The 23784-nt window shown below is 36.3% G+C and overlaps 1 long non-coding RNA gene across 1 annotated transcript; it reads right to left on the bottom strand.

The window, feature by feature from the left end:
* Positions 1-11152: 11152 nt before the first annotated feature.
* LOC145978674 (uncharacterized) lies at positions 11153-20491 on the bottom strand. Its single transcript, XR_014440735.1, has 3 exons — positions 20305-20491; positions 19933-19960; positions 11153-11402 (listed from the first exon to the last, which is right to left on the bottom strand). It is a non-coding gene; the product is annotated as an uncharacterized LOC145978674 (long non-coding RNA).
* Positions 20492-23784: the final 3293 nt, after the last annotated feature.

Consider the following 23784-nt stretch of genomic DNA (forward strand, 5'->3'; position numbering starts at 1 on the left):
CAACCGTAAGTGCTTTGGGGCGTCTAATTTGACACAGCGCCACCGAGGGATGGACAAATACAAAAGCTGATGATGTTCTCCTCGTCAGAGGATCAAAAAAGAGAAAGATACATTTCTGAATTCATTTGCTCACTTATTAACTTTCCTAATTGTTTCATATACGAGCATATTCTTAATTATCCTAATTGGCTATATACAACATTTTATTCACTCCTTCTATAATTTTTATACTCTTCCTTTATATATTTTGCATTTACTATAATATATATAATCACTCTTCTCCACTCCAAGTTTCTTCATATGGCATGCTGCCATCTATTGTCGCTCTCAGGAAACATTTCTTCCTTGCATTTTTCATTGTGTCGTCGGAAACTGGCACGTGACAGCATTACATGTGGGTTCGTAATACATGGCCGCCTCCTCCATTGTTTTAACATCCTTGTGTATGTACTCTTCTTGAGGATTCCAACCCATTGCCATTCACTCTGTAAATGTCAGTTGCAGTGGCAGTTCGTGGGGTCTGCAAGGGGCAGGGCACATTAAAAATAGAGGCTATATCTTAGAACTAATGGAAGTCATACCAGCGACATTTAATATATATGAAATTAAAAATATGTAATACTTTAGAAAAGTTTACCTTGTTATAATATTTCTTGTGTGTATTAGAAATATATTTTTATTATACAAATAAATAAAAACATATATTTTTTAATATTTGTCATAAGTGACTAATTCGCACAAAATAAAAATATGAATCTACTTCTTGTGTATCAGTTATATGCTCCTATTCTTGGCTGTAGCCAGAAAAGGGAATTAGCTACAGGACGTCGCATATACATTCCCACTTTTTGTTTATATTTTTATTAAATTTTCTGTTGTATGTTCTTTTTTTATCTTAATCTTTGAACATTTGATTAGGCAAAGCTGCGGTTTTTCCCGGCCTAATTATTTGGCCAACAATCGTGATTTAAAAATTGACTTTGCAATATCTCACCAGATTCATTTCGCTTTATTTTCACATGCATGGTAACTCGTGAGTAAAGAACTCACTAAATAACACCAGTTTATAAAAACTTTTCAAAGCACATCAAACCTTGACAAGACTTCCCCACCTCGTTCATCCCAAGTTCCTTCCCATTCATTTTGTTCAGTAAATACACCCAGCCACCATCTAGCAGGAAACTGAAAAACAGCACCCCCAAGTGTTGGGTCTCGGCGATATTGTGACCATTCGTGATGAAAAACAAACATAACCCCCCCCCCCCCCTCCCTCGACTCTCCCGCAGCTCAGAATGTAGGGATGATGTTAAAGCAGTAAGGCAGGAAGTCCATAGTCAGACTGTGACCATTGCTTGGTTGCCAAGTTTCGTCCAAAGATGTCTTAGCTCAGATGAAGACTGTTTGCTGTACAGCATATACAAGCATTACAAACAAGTAGAAATTGTTATAATTCTAGTTCTTTTTAGATACATAATGGATGGAGGGGCACGTGACCATGTGACCTAAGGGTAGAACCGTGCCTGTTCAGTTGGGCATTTAAGTTTTTCACAGACCTTTCTTTTGTAAGTGAAATTTGTGGTCATCTTATGTTGATGGGTCACAAACAGTAATTTATGAGGAGCCTCGATGCCACTTTATATGAACAGGAGTGTAGATCAATTTCAGGAAAAAAATATCTAGAGAAATTGTTTTTAATGATTTTAATGAGGCCGCCTCAATGGCGCAGTGGTAGCGTCATTGCCTTTTAATCAAGGGTGCCTAGGTTTGATACCTACTGGAAGCTCATAATGGTTTGGATCCAGTTCAAATTAGCATCTGGGCACAAAGTAGACTTAAAAATCATCAAAATAGTTTTTCTTGTTAAGTTGTTAAATAAACATTTCAAATGTATGCAGCTATGACTAGTTTTAATTTTATTTTCTTTACATTCTTTTGTTTTATTTTTTTAAAATAGGTAAGAATGCAGAAGCACACTGGCATATATTGGATCTCTTTTCTGTACAAAATTTGGAAGTGCCTCACATGAATTGAAAGTCGCAAACTTTATTTTCCTTGTGTATATTTTGCTGTATGGAAGAAAGCTTAGAATAAATCAACCTTCAGGATTCATTCTTCAAGACTTAAACTTGCAATCCAGATGTTTTTCTTTGTGTGTAGCCCTGAGAACTGACCCATCAAGTACTACTGCATTCATATTTTATGCTATACGTGCTATTAACCATCAGTTGGGTGCAAGGGGGTACCACAAGATTGGAACACTGAACTATACTGCCATGAGTGCTTTTGTGTAGATGGACGTTATTTCTTTGTCTGTGTTCTAAGCTCACCTATGTTGTTCTGTTACACTTCTAAGCCATGTACGAGGTTTATTTTTTAATTAGGGGAAGTTTTGAAAAAACAAAAACATGCAAATGAAGAAATTTAATTATCTCTGTGGCTGTTCATATGTACATTCAGCTACTTCTCAACGTAGTTCCCATAGTTGTTGAGACACTTGTCGTAGCGGTAGATGAGCTTTTGTAGACCCCACTAAAGAAATCTGCCGCCAGGTCAGACAGGCAATCAGTCACGGTCTGTTTGCCTTCATCGGCATCGTTTATTCTGTATTGCGTGGGTTGGATTAGTCTTCAAGTGGAGGAATAGGTGAAAATCGCTAGGGGCTAGATCCAGACTGTACGGAGGGTGGTCCATCTGCTCCCAGCCAAATGAGTCAATGAGCGACTGTGTGGCAGCTCCAGTGTGTGGCCGTGCAGTAACATGATACCGGAAGACTTGAGTGTGTTGCAATACATTAATGCAATGCATTAACTGTTTGTTTGCCAAGTGTCTCATTAGAGAAGTTTTTCATTGACAAAATATTCCTAGAACGCATCGTATTGCCTAGCGGGTGAGCATGAGTTTCTTGGATTGAGGGGCATCTTGATCGTGGTTCGTCATGAACATTCATGCGACCGGCCTTAAACAGACGTACCCACTTACACACCTTGCTTTCAACAATGGCATTCTTACTATAGCTTTCACATTTTTCGCGGTCAAAAACCTGATCACTGATTGTATCTCACACTCGGTGAAATTTTCAATCACCTGCACCACCTATATTGTCCACCACAACCACACCAAGCGTTTCACAACATGCAAATGGCATATGTTTACGTGCAAGGCATTTGGTAACTCACATGCGCAAAATGCCAAACACTCTGTGTTGCCAATGTGAGCGCAAAATGGCCCCCAATTAAAAAATAAGCCTCGTAATATAAAATTAATGCCAGTTGCATGTTTGGGGTACAGTTGTCCCCCATGGACCTACGTATGTTACAGAAATGATGTATGTAACTGAGGGTTCAGAGTTTGCAGTAGTTTGAAATAACATCTTGAATTTTCATACCAGATTTGTATAGCTTTATAACTACTGAAGAAAGGCATACAAACTATGTTGTTCTTAAAGATTCGCATAACCACTTTTTATAGATGCAAAATAATCTCTTCATTTTTGTTTTTTCTGCGACGTTTCCTTCTGGTTTCCCAGAACCTTTTCAAGCTACACCAAGGTACAATCTCACATGGCTAGTCACTCTAGACTAGAAAGCTTGAAAAAGTTCTGGGAACCAGAAAGAAACTTCGCAGAAAAAAATAAAACCACAAAAAATAACATTATTTTGCAGTTATACAAACCTAGTGCAAAAATTTAAAAAAATACTTTTACCATGGTTTTTAATAAGGGAAATTTTCTTTCAATCCACTTAAGGGTTAGGGATTAAATGCTGAAGAATTGGTTATTGAATGAAAGTTTATATTTTTTTTTCTAAACTAATCCCATATTAAGGCTACAACATACCAAAACCAAAACTGCAGTTATATGCCGAAACTAAGCTTCACACTGAACACACTACTTATGATTATGTATATTTTAGAGTGGAGCATTAGAGAAAGACGAAAAGGTAGGAATGAATGGGAAAATTAGAGTTGTCTTGGAAAACTAAACAGTGGTATTATATTAAATTATTCTGCTGATTTTTGTACATAAAGTGAATTTGACAATTGAGTAAAATAAATCTTGCAAGTTCTTATAGAATAAGAAAAATGTTTTTTAAAATGTTCAACATGGAAATATAAACTAGGCAAACAACTATTTCTAATTAGGATTAGGGCATCTGAATATCCAATCCTGAGTATAACGTTCTGTATAAGAACTTAGAACTATACCAAGGGTAAAATATGTTTCCTAATAAAGCTGACCTCTACTGCTGGAAAAATGAACTGGAAGATACCATTTTTAAATATGGCTTCCTCATTTGCAAGGTAAAACAGCAGGATCCTTTCATGTGGACAAATTAAGTTTCCAATATAACTGCTCAACCCTGCTGAAGGATACATTTTACCAACAAGAGTTACATTACTCTCATTAGAATAGTCAGTTTTCCAAAATGGTGTTTCCTCTCTTCCAAAAACACAATTCCACTTGGCTAGGTGCACTTGTGGCCAAAACAATCATCAGACATGGCTGCCACCTGGTGTCAGTAACATGAACTAATTCAAGGATGACTCAGTTCAGGTAGAGGTGAATCAAGGACTTTGAAGGTCAAAGCAGTAAAATGGGGCAAATTACGAAAAATCGCAAAAAGAGCAATTTTTATGGATTTTTGAGGATGATCTTGAAACTGGTTGCATAACCTCCAGTATCCACCCCTCTGTGGAATGGACTCTTCTGGTCAATTCCACAATGGGCTGGTTGCTTACACTCAAGGGGCAGCCTATCTCCTTCCCTATTTAGAATGGACTCTTCCAGTAGATAGCAAACAGGGCAGGTTGCCTACACTCAAGGGGCAGACAGCTTCCTTCAATCTTTAGAATGGATTCTTCCATGAGAATCAATTACACAATAGGCTGGTTGCATCTTTTGGGGGGGGGGGTGATGATGCTCTCCCCTCCCTCAGAACAAACTCTTCTGGAACAGTCATTTTCACAGCAGGGGGGAGGGGAACTATGAAAAGAAAGCGTAGGTAGCTACATGGAACAGGGCAATAGTTCATTTTTTTTAGCAGATGGCAGCACATTTCAAAATTTAATTTTACAATTGTAAATACAACCATATCTACCAATGGTTTTTTAAAGTACTTATTTAGTTCACGTGTAAGAGGATAGATGGCAACCAGTTGCATTTTGAGATTACTTAGCAGCCAACAACAGAACGTTTTTCAATATATTGCAACCCCTCCCCTTATATAATTTTTTTTAACCAAGAAATTGCAATCTGTCCTAGTATTTTTTTTGTTGTTGGAATGAACGCACATTATTCATAAATACTTACATTCTTGATGAGCAGTCATTTTGGAAGAAAACATTTGTTGTTCAAAAGAAAATTTGTAGGGTTATCTTCTACGGTATATTGTTTAGTCAATATTCTTTAGTTAACCTCATATTTTACATGGAATTGTAGTTTTTAAAAATCAATGCACATAATTTTTAACCTCTGTCAAAGTTCAGTTCGCAAAAAACTTCCTTATTTTTGGTACAATTTTAAAAACAAATGTTTCGACAAAAGGCTCCCATTTTATTTAATTTTGTAATAGACAACTGCCTATTCTAAAATACGTAATCACTTTATTATCACCTGTAAACTCTGCCTTACCTTTTCACCCACAGACTGGGGTAAAATATTGAAGTGAAGGAAAATATACTAAAAGTAAGGATATTTTTAAATCTTAAGAAGTTCCTGAATTAGTGTCCAAACATATTTATAGTACGTGTTTTTGGAGAAATAACATGACACTTCAAAAGGGTTTTTATGGTGGACCAGTGGCGTATTCTCCCAAGTTATCTGCTTTACCACCAATAAACCAACTTTTTCCACATAAATATGGACTTCTGCTCGTTTTACTTGCATGCCTGCATTGGTGTCTTATTTATATTATATCGAATTAATATATACAACTAAGAATTGTTGTGGTAAACCAGGTCAAATTTTCAGAATATGCCACTGTGGGGGGCTAAAAATGTACACACCAAGATTTTCTGTAATAACTTTTATTATCCAAGATTTACATTATTTACATGTGACTACAGAGTTTGGTTCTAGCTCACTTTATAAACAAAGGATCATTTCATAAATTTCTGATTTGAGTTTAAGACTCACGGTCTGTTGCTTTAATCCACTCAAATTCAAGATTAGCCTTCATGCAAAAGTGAAATTGATTATACTACAATAATTTCCAAATTATTATGTCATATCTTCTAAACACTGCGATTAAACGCCTACAGGTATTAGTTTTCATCATTTCTTCTTACCTTGTGCTGAAAAATAAATGTTGTATGACTGAGCAGATAAATACAGACATCAATCTACAAATACTTCCATTATGACACTTCGAAATGACTATTCAATTTAAATAATCTTTACCATCAAAATCAGCGCTGCCATTTACAGGTGTGCGATATGTGCTACTGCACAGAACTTTGGACCTTAAAAAGTTTTGATTGATTCTTTATTTTACTTTGCGTTTTGTGCCTCTTGGCTAATTTGCGAAGATGGGGATGAGTGATGAATGGACATTCACAAACAACCAAGCCCGAGCGGGATTCGAACCCGGGAACCTTGGAGTCGCCAACCACTCGGCCACAGGGTCTGGTGAAACCACGAGGTAGAACTTTTACTAGAAATCTATGTCATCTATATTTTCATAAAAGTGACTTACGAAGAGAGTTTTCACATGGTCCAAATTTCTTAACAGCAGCCATGGAACTACACTTGAATATACAATATGTACAGGTATCAGATTAAATTAAAATAGTTTCTGATAATGGTATATTGCAATCAGCTGTCTTATTACAACAGAGACTCATATATAGGATTTTTTGCTAAAATTGCAGTCACAACTTCATTTTCCCGACTATGTTCCCTATCCACAGGTCATTGAGGATTCCACAATAGATATTTAAATTAATTTCAATCACAGATTATCATCTGAAAAACTATCTTTGCCATGTGTTAATGTTCATATAAGCATGATGTACAGGGTGCATAAGCTATTTCAGGACACACTGAAGGCAGTATGAAAAACATCCATATCTGACAAGCAACGGAATTTATAGATTCAAAACTTGGTAGACAACTGCATTAATTGTTGGGAGTACAGGTTTGTTAGATGTAACAGCCTTTAGATGCAATCAATGCGAGACCGGAAGCGTTGACATGAATCATTCTCATTGTGGGAATGTTAATTAGTCTTCCATTCAACAATTCACACTTACAATAGTCTAGGTGATTTAGGTCTGGCAAGATAGGTGGCCACATGTTTGGTGAGATGTAGTCGATGTTCTGCATCTGCTGTACAAACTGTGTTATTTTCAATGTCTGAACAATTGTGAATGGTTTTTGGGCTTCGCTACAGGACACACATCCCTGCCAGAGGCTTCCAAATCTTTCCAAACTTTGTGCACAAATTACCTGGTGACTTTCAGAAACTGTGCATGCAATCACAAATAGCTGTGCTTTGCTTACATTGCAACAATCACAGTGTGCCTTTTCATCTATTGCATTAGCTAATAGTCTGCCATTGTTGTTCAGAAAAGATAAAAGTTAATAATAATAATAATAATAAATTTTCTTTATTCAGCGGGCGAGGTTCAGCCAAGGGCTGCTCTGCCACCTAACCCTTGTCAATATGAGAATACATATGAGATGATATAAACTTATGGAGCAGTAAGCTAAACGTAAAAATAATAATAATAATAATAAATTAAAAAATGAAGAAAGAAAAAAATACATAGGAATTAGTTGCATACAAAAAAAAGTGTAACTAGAAATACAAAAGACAATAGTAATAATAATACAATTCCTTATAGTGAGTGACTTGATACCTTCAGTATGTGCCCAGACTCTGCCATTGTTCCATTAACAGCAGATCTTTTATTTTACCTTTGAAATATAATTGGTTGTTTACACTAGCGATATTTGCAGGTAATGCATTCCATGCTTTGGGAGCCGAAAAGGAGAAAGATGATTTGTAGGCCGTGATAGAGTGATTGGGTAAATCGAAGTTGTTCCGCTTACGGGTAGCATGCTGATGGATTTCCCTACGGGAATGCATCTTCTCAAACAGGTACTGCGGTTTACCTTCTGTCAGTATGCGCCACGGAAACGATTCAGATTCCTAAGTGTTCCATAAGCTTTCCTACATTGCGTCTTTACATGTTCTGTCCAATCAAAAATCAGACCAAGATTTTTAGCAGTGTTATTCTTGACAATGGGCAAATTGTTTATTTTGAGCGCGATCTTAATATTTTTAATTAACGACCTTGAATAATTAGAACCAATGATCATGAAAGTGGATTTTTCTGGATTTATTTTAAGACCGTTAGATACACACCAGTTACTGACGATGTTCAAGTCAGAATTTAGTGACTGAAGCTTATGTTCCAACGAAGCGTAATGATCTGAGAAATATAACTGGGTATCGTCTGCGTAAAAATGTGGAGTGAAGAATTTTATGACTTGCTGCAAATCTGCAGTGTAAAGGGTGAAGAGGAGGGGGCCTAATATCGATCCTTGCGGCACGCCTGCTTTCAGCGTTATAGGTTGAGACACGTGAGATGGTGAATTATGTAATACGACCCTTTGACGTCTGTTAAATAGATTTGTTTGAAACCAGTTTAATGTTGAAGGAGAAAACTTGTAATATTTAAGTTTGGCTAATAATAAATCATGCTGCACCGTGTCAAAAGCCTTACTAAGATCCAGAAGTACTAAAATAGTGACTTGCTGTTTATCAATGGCATAGAGAATATCATCCACAACTTTAGCAAGAGCAGTGGCTGTGCTGTGTTTCTCACGAAATCCGGATTGCAGCGGGGGCAGTAAATTATTTGTGTTAACGTAGTTTAAGGTCTGCGACTGCACTATTTTCTCGAGTACTTTAGATAGCACAGGCAAAAGACTGATAGGCCTAAAGTCATTGTAAGAAGTGGCGATCTGCTTTTTCTGAAGTGGCAGGATTCGTGCTTCTTTCCACATTTCAGGAAAGACGCCACTGGAAAGAGAGGAGTTAATGATGTGCGTTAGCGGAGATAAAACATAAGGCAAAGAAAGTTTGAGCATTTTAGTGCTGATACCATCTACTCCAAAACTATTTGAGCGTATGCTATAAATAGTTTTATGTACATCTTTTTCAGTTACCTGAGTAAAGTTAAAATATTGCTCAGCGGTGGAACAGGTTTTGTTCTCGAAATGCTTTATTTGCTGAGCCTTAAGTGGAGGAGGAATTTCAGATTCATTGCAAATTTTGCCAAAATGGTCATTAACAGTATCTAAATCTTCAGTGGTACTTATGAGCGAGAATGTATTATCGTGAGACTTTTATTGTTAACAATACCCAATTGTTTCAACTCATTCCATGTTTCTCTCCGGTTTAAATTTTCCCCGCCAAATTTGAAGGTAAGATAAAATTTATTTTCTTGTCTTATGACAGTTGTTGTAAAGTTCCGGAGTTCTTTATATTGTTGCCAGTCGCTTGGATTGTTCGAACGTTTGAACTTTCGTAGCGCGTTATCTCTGATTCACATCAACAATTTAACATTACTGGTGATCCACGGTGCATTTTTCTTATTGTGTTTTACGATTTTTAGAGGTGCGTGTGTGTCAAAAACATTTTGTATTTGGTCTAGGAATTAATTCGTGCGCCTGGACAAGAGATGGCGTAACGAGCGTATCGTCCCACAGTTCCGTGTATCCACACATGCGTTGAAAACTCCTGTCAGCGCGCATCGTTCGTAGTATAGGGCAGTTGATTGACGCGTCAACAACAGCATTTTGTAGTCAACTGAACATGGCGCAGTTCGTGCCAGATAAAGTGTTTTTGTGGGGTGTTCTGCTTCATTACTTTAACATGCAGAAAAGTGCTACCGAAAGTCATCGTATTTTGGTGGAAGTGTATGGTGACCATGCGCTAGCTGAGCGAACGTGTCAGAAGTGGTGATTTCGGCCTGGAAGACCAAGAGCGACCTGGACAGCCAAAAAAATTTGAAGACGAAGAATTGAGAGCATTGCTCGATCAGGATTCGTGTCAAACGCAGGACGAACTTGCAGAAGCATTAGGCGTTGATCAAACAACAGTTTCCAAACGCCTCAAAGCCATGGGAATGATTCAAAAGATGTCACATTGGGTTCCACATGAATTGAAAGACAGAGACGTTGAAAGACGAAAAACCATTTGCGAATTGCTGCTTCAAAGACAGAAAAGAAAGGGGTTTTTGCATCGCATTGTTACTGGCGATGAGAAGTGGATCCATTACGAGAACCCGGTCCATCACAACCGAAACGAGATATTCACTGTGCAAAGGTTATGCTGTGCATATGGTGGGATATGAAAGGTGTGGTGTACTATGAGCTGCTGCAACCGGGTGAAAATATTAATGGAGAACTTTATCGACGACAATTAATGCGTTTTAAGCAAGCTCTGGCCAGGAAACGACCAGAATGGGAGAACAGACATGATAAACTTATTTTTCAACATGATAACGCTCGCCCACATGTCGCAAAACCTATTTAGAGAATGTCGGATGGGAAGTTTTACCCCACCCGCCATATTCACCCCGTGGTAACGGACTCGGACTTGCAAAATCCATAACACAAAAGGTTACCCACCGGGGTAGCATCCATTTTGGGAAAAGTGGTCACTCAAATAAACATTTTTGAATAACTTTTTTCATACATACATAACCAGATAACGGATTTACATGTAGTAAAAATGTGCTAAATATGTAAATACATTGACATTAATTGTAAAACAATACAAAATGTGTTTTCAACTAGTAGTGAGGGTAGGGTTAGCAATGGACTGCTCGACTTGGCACTCTCTTCCGTTGCAAAATAACGTTTGTAACAACCAGGAGCCGACGCTTGAGCTCTCTTTCTCTATTGTTGACAACAATTGTAAATAAGCAGGTATTTTACCACAGAACCTGTTGTTTTACAATAGCAAAAACACACTTGGGAGGTGTAAACTTTGGGGGGGGGGGACATTGTTCATATGACAGAAAACTTGTAATTAATGCAATTCGAGGGCATTAAAAAGGTCGTAAACTTTAGTTTGTTTAATGTTGCTTTGGACTTTGGACAATTTGCTTGGTAATACTTATGTATTATGCGGTGTACTTATGTATTCCAGCCTACTGAGGGACGATGCAGGCTGAAAGTTTGACATTCTAGATTCTTTGTGATTTAGCATTATTTCTTTCATCACTTTTTTTTAACAAGCATCCATTTGCATATGTATACTGTACCTTGTTTAATAGAACCATGAAATCAACATTTGGTTGTTTTCCATATGTAGAAGGTATCTGCAATTTTCTCAGCTTTGTTGTCTTGCTCGCAGATCACAAATTAGTTCATCATCACACAACTCTCTCTACATACAGAAAACATTGGAGTACATTAATTCTTCTTTATTTATTCAAAGTAACTAAATTAACATTCTTAAATAACATGAACAGTAAATCCACTCTGCTTGGCATTCAAAACCCGATGCTGATGTTTGAGCATATTTTTCGGACCCCTACTAAAACAATTCAGTGATCTAATGCCTCAGAAAATAAAGTCTTCAGAAATGCATAAATTTACAAGTAAACAACCATAATGCTGTCAAAACCACCGTTTCACAAAGCTCTGCATAATTTCAGATGGGAAATACAAAAATTGGTCCTGCACTGTAGCCGTGCGGTCTAAGGCATCAGGCTTTTGGTTCGGGCTATAGGATGCACGTTGGTTTGTTTCTCCTGGGGGATAACATAACTACTTTTCTCATGAGATTTCGGCCAGTGATTTGGGACAAGTAGCAACCCACCATCGTGAGGAAATTAGGGAGCTATGATGAGCAGCGTAACCCATTCATAGAAATCTACAACGACGACGACTGGGGGTTCATCGTGCTGACCACACGTCACCCCGTAACTAGTTAACTGCTGGAATACATTGGAGTGAGGCCAGCATCTGTAGGTACCCAGATAGCATGTAAGTTAACTGCAAGTTAAATCGACATTCGATTTAACTTGCAGTTAACTTACATGCTATCTGGGTAGACCCTGGCCCTCCAAGGTTGTTGCACCATGGGTTACCATAAAAACAAAATTGCTGGCTTCACTGGCACAAAATTAACTAATGTCAAGTGTGTCTTATTACATGCATATTTAGTTTTTGATGAAAACACAAAATTTGAAATAACATGATGTAATATTCATTTTTCATGTTTCTGAAAGGTGTGAGGTGCCTTTTCCTACTCTGTTTTGTCACAAAATGATGCGAAATGAACTGCAAAATGCGAAATAGACTCTTAAACATAACAATTTACAGTATATTTACCAACACGACACTTTCTGAAGTTTGAATTATCCTGTGAGTTATGCAATTCACGGGAAATAGATTAGCTCTGTTGTAAATATTTGAGAAGCAAAAATGGACCCCCTTATACAGGAATAAATTTACTCTGGTAACTACATAAATGTGCAATTGAAAGGGATATGATTATTTTGTGTAACAAGTGCAGTTTTTAAATCAAATTTAGTACTATAATCACAATTTTAAAACCAAAATATCATTTTATATACCACTTTTGATCTGATTTTTTCACCGCTATTAACCCATAAAATTTTATTTTATTTACCAAAAACATATGCCCCTACTTATTACAGACTGATTGTGTACCAAATGGTGTCTACCAATGTGTATTTTTAAAAATCCAGCAAGAATCCTGATGTCACCTAAAACCAGAACAGCAATTCAAAAAGCCTCAAGAAATTGAAAAACAAGACAATAAAAGCATATTTAAGAAAAGAAATATATATATATAAATCCCGGTCACCAGGTCGCCATGGGGACTAAAAATTTCAGCCTGGCGACTGTGATCTTTTGCTGTAATATGTACGAAATTTTGATGATTCTAAGTTCAAATTGCAGTACATCGTTAGCAAATTATTATCTTTTTTATCAACGTTGTGAACATTCCATAGGTCAGTAACAATTTCTTACCCTTTGTCCCCCAACACCCCATTCCCTGCTTTCTCAAATAATTTAGCGATGTTTGGAATACCGTGATGCTCAGCATCTTATATAGAGTGTTTCAAGAATCACACAAACCAAACTTTGGAAATGTATATCATGAAAACTGTAAGAGATATTTACACCGGGTTTCCTGCATTACAAAGCCTCATCCATTGATATATTTTTCAATGCTTAAAATTATCAGTTCACTCCGTACAGAAAATTATATAAATTAATAACTGACGGAAAGCAACATTCAATTTTTTTCTTCCAGAAATGAACTTCTCAGTAAGAAAAATATGTAAGAAATTATCGAAGGGTCATAATTAGACATTTGATGACGGATGCCATGTCAGTCTGTCATTTGCATATTGGTCAAGTGCAACATTAGATGAATTTTTGACTGGCGATTTTATGGGTAAGTGAAATGTGCCATTTTTGGGACGTATCTCCGTATATGGCAACACTAGCACGTCGAAATATTGCCAACAGTCGCATGCAACATGTGTCTAAGTATTGGCTATACATTTACGTGAAAAATCGTAAATTAAAATTTTGTGCCGAAATTGAACTCGTGAGAGAATCCTAGACTGCCCCTGGTTACATTGAATTCTCTTCGCTCACTTTCGCCGCTACTGTGCCTGTTTTTTTTAATTCATTCAGCATGGCATAGTCATTGGAGCAGTACGTGTGCATTGCTGAAGACTATTTTACTACTCATTCTTACACTCATGTGCAAGAACTAACTAACTCCCTAGCCTTCTTAAACCCGAAGGTTCATGGCTGCAGCAACACAGGCCTTCCATCTTTCCAGGGGCGGCGCCAGAAATTTTCGACCGGATGGGCAGAAGCTCCATATTGATAGATTAGGGTGGGCAGTATAAATGTAAGACCATATATAGTATATATGTGTATGTAAGACGTATGTATCCCCCTCTCTCTTACACTCCCGATTTTCCTCTTGCTTCTTTTCCCTTTCCTTTTCTTGTTTTCCTCTTTGTCTTTTCTAATCTATTGTCGCATCTTGTTCCATTTCCTTTCGCTTTGTCTCTGATGGACACAATTATTTCAAGGAAGTGTTTTGTTTACCCATGTGCAGCCATACATTCTAATCATATTCTTTCATGCATGTTAATAGAGTAAAATAAATGTGAATTAGGTTTATTTAAGCTTGTGTTGCAAATACAAGACACATAGGCCTACTTGATTTTATGTATTCGGCGACAGTGATAGAAAGTGCGATGGTAGACAATCGTGAAGTTTCTCGTAATTTAAATGCATGTTCCTGAGCATAGTATTTTCATGGTAAGAGTTTTTGACTGAAAGAGATTTCTTACTCTTTGGGGGTCACATTTTTTAGCTTATAAGGTTTTTACAACTGACAAATCTATCTGAATGTTTGTAGTACCAGCGATTGGATGCCAACATTTGAGGGGCAAGGACAATATACTTTTTCTTGGTAGAAAAGGCTTAGCATAAAGAGGCCATAGTGCGGGGCCAAAAAGTAGCAAAATGTGGCTGGGGTACTGCATCCCCCACTTCCCGCTCCTCCTAATCGCCGCCACTGAATGTTTGGATTAAAATGGACGTCTTATTAGGAATGATTTAAAACACACACGGATAACCAATTGTTTGTTTATTGTCCATGAAGTATTCCTAGGCTAATGAAAGGCTATTTTGACAAAATATCACTCATAAGTAATACACAAGTAAGATTGAAAAATCTGTTCAGAATTGAAGAGATTATTAGCTAAGTTGCTATTCGTTTTCTGAACTTTCATGTTACTAATGCGGGAGAAGCAATACACGTATGGTTCCATGAACATATTTTATGAGGTAACAAAATGATTTAGGACACAAGGAATTCATCAAAGTTGATCACCGTACCAGTAATAATTCATCTGTTTTCATAGATGACTTGGGTTGTATGGTGTGATCATTTCGAACACATTAGAATGTTAACCTCTATCCTGTGCAGCATACCCTGGAAACTTTATTCTTGCAGGGCAACGAGTCCCTGGCACCTGGAACCACTGTCATGGAACCACTGTCAAAGTAATAATTTATGGGGGTTTGTATTTTGAGTGTCAGCATGTGTTTGTTTTTGCCCCTTCGTTACTTTCATCTAATTACCATTGAACCTTATCATCGTCATTATCAAAATTAGCAGAAAAATGACTTAAAAGAAAACAAATCAACCCCAACTTAATCTTGCAAAAATGGAGTTTCATTAGTTCATACCTCTTAGAAAGTTGAGGTGGTAGTTTCAATCGCACAGTGTTTCATACGTGGATCAAGGCAGCTAATTCCATGAACAATGACGTTGTTTTTCGAAAGTCTCAAATATTTGTCTCAGTCAATCACCCTCTAGAAGTAGACGCATCTTCTGTGGTGATAATATGATACGTTTGGTGAGAGATTTTTCTGTATATTTTTTCCCCAATGGCATAACGCTGCCGTATTATAATGAAGAGGTCATGTGTTCGACTCTCCCCTCCTCTGGTGGAAGCACAATGCACACTGGTTCGGACTACTCGTTAAACTGTATGTTTAGTCCCGATTAGCCTATATGAGCCTAAAAGTGGGCTTAAAATCAAACTAACAAAATCGTATTCTGGATACTTCGTGACATAACTTTTCCTTCTTTACTTTAGCTGCATCTACAGATTCTGTTGACATTTTCGGCTTATTCATCTGGCAAAATTTATGTGTGGAACGAGGATTTCTAAATAGGATAAGCCACTCATTAGCAAATGAATAATTCTGTAGATTTTTCCATACTTAATACTCCACATACCATATTGATATTTGAAGATGACAGGTAGCTATATAAAAATTGTAATGCAATAAAAAAGGCACACTTCTGGAATTTCAATGCAGAGTTAATCAAAATTATACTATACTATCTAGCATACGTAAACCCGAAGGTTTATGGCTGCATCAACACAAGCTTTTCATTGTCCCTATCCTGGGCAAGATCAATCCAATATTTTCCATCCTTACAGATTTCCTTTAAGTCCATCTCAACGTTATCCCTCCATCTTCGTCTTGGCCTTCCTACAGGTCTCTCACCATCAGGTTTCCCAACGAGAATCCTGTAAACTATTCTTTCCTCTGCCATTCGTGTCGCATGGTCTTCCCATCTAAGTCTTCTTGATTAAACTATTCTAATAAAAATTAAAAAGTCGAAATAATATTTTGTTTTGCCGGAGGAAGTAACGCTAAAATGATGTTTTCATTTGTTTATTTGGAGATTATTTTAACCATACTCAGGCCTCGATTTATATACGTATGTGTAGGCCCAGAGCAGCACCAAAACCTCACTCCAATCCAGAGGCACATAGTGGTTCGGATTCCACTTTAAACTGTAGGTCCAGTCCCAATTAGCCTTACTGTGCATAAAGTGGACTTAAAACACCAAATCAATCAATCAATCAATTAATAATGATAATATTATTATAACATTATTATTATTGATTTGCTTTATTTTACTTCGCTTCTTGTGCCACTTTTGGTTAAGCTGCGAAGATGGGGATGAGTAATGATATGATGAATGGACACTCACAAACATCCATGCCTAAGCCGGGATTCGCACCCGGGACCAACATTATTATTATTATTATTATTATTATTAGTAGTGGTAGTAATAGTAGTAGTAATAGCAGCGGTAGTATCAAAGACGTTTTTACCCTCGTAAACTATGCAAAAAGGGGGTAGAAGTTGGTGCTAAAGCATTTGTGTTCGAACAAACAATTTAAATTATTTTTTCAACACGTTCAATTTCACATTAATAATGGAAAACAAGCAGGCTATAATGAATATTGATTTAATAGGGTGGAAATAATTTCACGAGGCGCCAATGGATTCACTCTTTTACAACTTTTGTGCCTCGCCGATGGTGTAGTGGCAAGATCGTCATCTTGTAATGAAGGGGTCCCGGGCTCGATACCCGGTGGAGGCACATGATACAGTGGTTTGGATCCCACTTTAAACTGTAGGTCCAGTCCCGATTACCCTTTCAGTGCGTAAAGTGGACTTAAAACAAAAAATCAATCTTACAACTTATTTTTATTTAGATCGTTCGGCACCCAGGGCCGTCTCCCGCCGTCCCCTAGCTACGGTTCTGAACTTGATAAGACTAAGAAAAGCAGGCATTGCGAGCGAAGCAATCAAGAAAATTTTACGAAAAGTATTTTTTATTTGCATAAAATTTGAAGTTGCGAGCGTTAATTGCCCCCTGCAGGTACACTTAGCCGTCAATGTTTTCCCCCCTTTGAACCCTAGAACTTATTTCAGCCCAAGGTTGGGGTGGGGACAATGCCCCCTGCCCCCTGTGGTTGCGCCACTGCTCCAATCTCCTCTACACAGTTTCAGTTATATGTTCTCGCTAAGTTACATCGTGTGGTTTGTTATTATATTTTTTACCACACCCGAAGTACCTATTTTTTTCATTATGTGGTACTTGTCAAAGCAGTCTTTCCCAGTGAAGGCCAGGAGCTGCTGTCCTCAAGTTCACCCTAAATTATGATCTAATCTTGATCATACCCTGAATAATTTTGAGCCTCCTAAGCCTACTAGCTGCTTTTAATCATGGAAGTGTTCATTTGATCACAGTTTTTGTTTCAATAGCTATAGTAATTACTTTCACTTTCTAATGACAAAATTGGCTTGTTATGGGTTGATAATATGTGAACATTTCTAGCATAGATACTATTCAGAAGTTAAAAATACATGTTATGTACACCAAAATACACTTATATATTGAATCATTCATATATCCCCAAGTATATGTACATATTGAATTTGGGTGGGCAATCGGGTGGGCACAGGAATTTTTGGGTGCGCGCTTGCCCACCCGTGCCCACCCCTGTCGCCGTCCCTGCATCTTTCCCTATCTTGAGCAAGTTCTATATACTCTTTTCCATCCCTACCGATTTCCCTTAGGTCCATCTCAACGTTGTCCCTCCATCTTCGTCTTGGCCTTCCTACAAGTCTCTTACCATCAGGTTTCCCAACAAGAATCCTGTAAACTCCTCTTTCCTCTCCCATTCGTGCCACATGGCCTGCCCACCTAAGTCTTCTTGATTTAATTATTCTAATAATATCTGGACATGAATACAAATTATGTAGTTCTAAATTATGTAACCTTCTCCACTCACCTGTCTCCTCATCCCTTTTCGGTCCAAAGATTTTCCTAAGGATCTTATTTTCAAATACTCTCAATTTATGTTCCTCTTTCAATGTAAGGGACCAAGTTTCACATCCATATAATACTACAGGCAAAATTACTGATTTGTATATTTTAACTTTTAGTTTCTTAGATATTAAACGAGAAGACAAAAGTTTATGAAGAGAGAAGTAACATGCATTTCCTGAATTAAGCCTACTTTTTATTTCCTCTTTAATATAATTTTCATTTGTTAATACTACTCCTAAGTATTTGAATTTGAAAACTGGTTCAAACGAGTTGTTATCAATAATTAGATTTTGATTATTACCTAACACTTGGTTTCGGCCTGTAAGCATATATTTAGTTTTCTCTTTGTTAACTTCCAAACCTATCTCTTTAGCAGTTTTGAAAAATATTTTAGCATTATTCTTAATTGTATTCACATCATCCCCCAGTAAGTCTACATCATCTGCATATGCTAACAACTGAGTCACACCATTTAATTTTAGTCCTTCTTTAGTTTCTTTTACCTTCCTAACAGCATATTCTAAGGCAAAATTAAATAGCAAAGGAGATAATGCATCTCCTTGTTTTAACCCATCATGAATTGTAAATTTGTCAGACATATTATTACCCACACGAATTTTACTTTCTGTTTCACTGGTGCATATTTATATCATACTAACAAGCTTCTTAGGTATTCCAAACTCTACTAATATATTATATAATTTATCTCTTTTGACCGAATCATATGCTTTTTTGAAATCAATGAATAGCTGATGGACATTTTGATTATATTCCCACTTTTTTTCAAGTGTCTGTCTGATGTGAAAAATTTGATCTGTAGTTGATCTGTTACGTTTAAATCCACATTGATAATCACCTATAATTTCATTAGCATATGGGGTTAATCTTGTTAAAAGAATGTTAGATAATATTTTATATGTTGTTGAGAGTAGAGAAATTCCACGGTAATTATTGCAGTTCATTTTATCACCTTTTTTAAACACAGGAACAATTATGGATTCTTTCCACTGGTGAGGGATTTCTTCTTTATTCTTTATCTTTTATCAAGTTTACTTTAGGTTGCCACCCCTTTCTAAACTCATTTACACCTTTATATAAATCTCTGATATTTTTATTTTTGCTGTTTGTTTCAATTTCGTTAATTTTGCTTTTCAAGTAATCTCATTTTTTACTTCTAAATGTGCGGTTAACTTCTCGCTTTATTCTATTATAATTGTTTAGATTTTTATCATCAGAGTTATTTAACCACCTAAGTCTAGCCTGATTTCTTGTTTCTATTAGATTAGATTATGCACTCATGTGCAAGAGGTTTTCCAATAAAAATGCCCTGCTTCTGTTGTACCTTACAAAGCAACTGTTTTAAAACCAGTCAAACACCAACATATGATCCCATAAATTGTTTAAGAGTTGGTATAATGTAATTGCTTTTATTTAGTTAAAGGCTACCATAAATTTATGAACCCAGTGATTGGCTATAAAATTAGTTAAGTGCAGAAAACGCTGTGTAAATATCTCTTACGATTTTCATGATATACATTTTCAAAGTTTGGATTGCGCGACTTTTGAAACATACTGTAGTATGCACAATTGCTAATAGGTGGTTTCCTGGTGCCTGATTTTCAGAGCTGGCGCCTATATATATATATATATATATATATATATATATATATATATATATATATATTAATGTTAATTGTATGTATACTCTTCATTCTCAGAGTCTCCACTGGCATCTGAAATAAAAGAAAAAAACAACAAATTAACAAATGCAATACAAACTTTGCTTTCAAACATTTCAATATTTGTTTTGTTACTGCAAATATTTTAAAGAAAATTTCAGTGTGTGGACTATTATTACTACTCATGGGTAACATTTCAAAGGTTACAGCTAATCACAAAAAAGATATGCCGGTCTAGAACAAAAAAATGAGACTCAACTTTACAGAAGCCCCTTTTTAAAGAAATTTATTACATTTATCTGAAACTAGCTAGTTTTACTCTTCCTTTCTATATACTGACATGAAATTGTAAAGAATACAGGTAAAATATTAATGTAAAATTTTCCAACACTGATTACCATTTAATATACCGCACAGTGGTCCAGTAGTCATGCTGTCTAAGGCATCAGGCTTTTGGCTCGGGCTACAGATGCACGTTGATTCATGTCTCCTGGACGAAAACGTAACTACTTTTCTCTTGAGATTTTGGCCTGGATATCGGATTGGTGGCCACCCACCAACACACAGTGATCCAGAATGCCAAAAAAGTCTGCAAAAATAGAAATTTTGACTTTTCGGTAAGGGAATAAAACATGAACACTTCTCTAAACAACTAAATGGGGCATGAAACTGCCAGAGATTTTTTTTCCTTAAATCGATTATTTGTTCTTGTTTTCGGGCCTCAAAATTACAGTTTGTGAAAATGGAATTTTCGGACTATATTTTGAACTTGTTTTTAAGACTTGTTGTAGCAATATTTTTTTTTTGTCAGACAATAACATTTTGCTAGATACACTCACAACTTCTCAGTAATACACAGGAAAAGAACACATCTTTGAATAAAGTAAAATATAGAGATTTTTTATTAAAGGAAAATACAAATGTTATCCTGACTTAACATATCTTTCGCCGCTATTTCCTGCGACAATTTCTAAAGCAAAGGATACTTTACAGTAATGTGAAAACGGTATGGGAGAAAAGTTTTGCTATTTTTGACAAAATTAGCTTATTTGTGAACTTGTGCTCTGCTAATGGGGACAGCTGGCAACCCTGAATCAAAAGTGGGCACGTGTGTGCACTCTGGTGAATGGGAGGTCTCTGATTTCACTATCAGCTGATCCTTAATACATATAGTAGTAGTAGTGCAGTGTGACAGTGATTTATTAAAATGCCCCCAACAATGCCTAACACCCCCCAAAACTTTCATTAGCACAGTCCCTAAAATTTTTACCAAAGGCTCGCGCTGTGTACAAGTAAATATTACCCAGAAGCAAAATTACTTCGTAAGTCTAAATTATAATTACATTAAAGCATTTGATTATCAATACCGTTATTGCTTAAAGTAATTGTATTAATTTTGAGCATCTTTATTGTGTTTCACAATTGATAAAAATGAGAAAAAAATAACATGTTATAATACCAAATTGAAAGGCAGAGCACACATGTGGGTAAAATTTACACAGGCAATGTTTCTATGGCCCTGTGAGGGGAACTAAGGAAGCCCCACAGCTGATTCAAGGTCATGACATTCGGAAGTGTTCACTGGAAAGGTACTCGTTGGTAAAGATGCAAAAAAATATTTCACAATCGCTTGGGTCATTTTTACCATTTACCCTTGCAGGTTAATGATGGTGGTTCATCATAGAAATACACAAAACATTCTTCATGAAAAATCTGATGAAGATAGGAATGATCAAATTAAGCATTTGTTTTATTCATGTTTAGATTCTATAAATATTGACAATATCGATGAAGATTTTGTTAAGAACACTGGTGTTGATGTGTCACTGTGCTGCGACAAAGTACAAGGTGTTTCAATAAAATGGAACTGAACAAGGTAAGTTTCGGATACTTTGAGTTACCTTTTTATTGAAACACCCTGTATTTTAAGAATATGACAATTGTCCCCGGATAGAAGATAATTTTCTTAAAAATAATTTCAGTTGACTTTTAAAAAAATGGGATGTTTGTAGTTTCTTTTATTTCTACCGTACTATACACTCTCAAAAGCAGATTATCAGTTTTGAAGAAAGTAGCGACAGAAATAAAAAGCGATAAACTGAAGAACTTTGTAGGGGAAATACGTCTAATGAACTCGCATTCACCACCAAAGTACATTTAAAGGAGAAGGAAAGATATTGGAACTAGTGAATAAATATTATTTAATGCCTTAAAATACATTAATTTATCTTGAAAGTGATTTGATAGGAAGTCTGCTATCCTGGCTTTAAAAATTTATCGTGTATAATTCATTATAACTATATTTTTCCCAATTATTATTATTATCCTTATTTAATCTATTTCTGGGAATGTATTTCAGTCATCCAAGTGTATTGTGTGAAATGCTTGTTTTGTCTGTGGTCCCAAATGGGTCAAAATTATACTTTTTATATAAAAATCAAAATAATCAATCTTATGTGAATTCTGTGGACCCGAAGTGTCAATTTTACCTTAAATATGGCATTCTTACAAATTTGTATTAATTTAGGGGTCAAACAGCGAGTTCCTGATTTTTTGGCATTCTGGATCACTGTGCATCGTGAGGAAAATAGGGAGCTGCGAATGTGTAGCATAACCCAGTCATGGAAACCAACAAAAATAACTAGGGAGTTGCTGTGCTGACCACACGTCATCCCGTAACTGGTTTAATGATCTCCCATCTCGGGTGAGTGAGTGAGTAGGATTAGGTGATTGATTTGGTGTTATTTAAGTCCACTTTATGCACAGTAAAGCTAATCGGGATTGGACCTACAGTTTAAACTGGAATCCGATACCCTCTACCAGGTATCGAACACGGGATCCCTTTATTACAAGGCTACGATGCTACCACTGTGCCATCGGGGAGGTGGCCAATGGGTTGTTGCACTAAAGGTTAGTATTACTAATTAATATTGTATTAGTAGTTCCATATTTGATCGCATAATCGTTACAGATTTTATGCAAACATTTCTTGCAAAACAGTGTGTGTGTGTGTGTGGGGGGGGGGTGACCATTATGTGAAGCTTTTTTTTTTTAAAGAAAAAAGAATGTGTCATTATCACCAGTACTTAAAAATCATTTATTACTAGGTAAACGGTCTTTGGTGAAAGATTAGGATGCAAGGAATACTCATGAATAGGTCTCGGAAGTTAATGACCTAAAAAATGTCCAAAAATGATCTAGGTATAGAATGACCTCAAAATTATAATAAAATGACCTAAAAATTTTTGTTGTTAAAATCAAGTTTGATTTCTTCATAAATTACAAGAGTAGTTGAATATTTCAATAAAACCCATTTTTGGTGTTTCCAACTCCTGATGTAAAAGGGGAAAAGCAATTAAGTGCTAATGGAGGTTTACTTCAAAATACACTGCAAGGTTTTTCTGTGTAAGCCAATTACCTCCTTTCAGACTGGACCTTGCACGATACAGCAATTGGTCAGAATCTAAAAATACAATTGTGTTTTGCATACATCAGATTATAATTTTTAATATTGTGACTAATTTTACTTTAAAACCACAGATGAAAGCGATAATAGTGGCCAGCAAGGGAACCTCAAGGCTTCACCCAGTTTGGTGGAAGGAAAATAAATTTACCACAATTATTTACTCCACTGCCAAACATTTCAGTTAAAAATAATATTGTGCTTTTGCATTGACCATATTTTCGTTTAACTGTGAACTTGCTAAAAAGACTGTCAGGAAATATAATTACGGTATATAAGTTATGTCAGCCAATGCATTTAATCAGTGGATGAGAAAAATAAACCTCATGAAGAAAAATGCAGAACACAAAAAAATACTGAAAAAAAGACCTAAGAGTAAAAAAAGCAAAGAAATGCAAAACAAAAACAATGTTTT

Source organism: Lepisma saccharinum, chromosome 25 (assembly GCF_977018435.1).
Source record: "Lepisma saccharinum chromosome 25, izLepSacc3.1, whole genome shotgun sequence".
NCBI lineage: Eukaryota > Metazoa > Arthropoda > Insecta > Zygentoma > Lepismatidae > Lepisma > Lepisma saccharinum.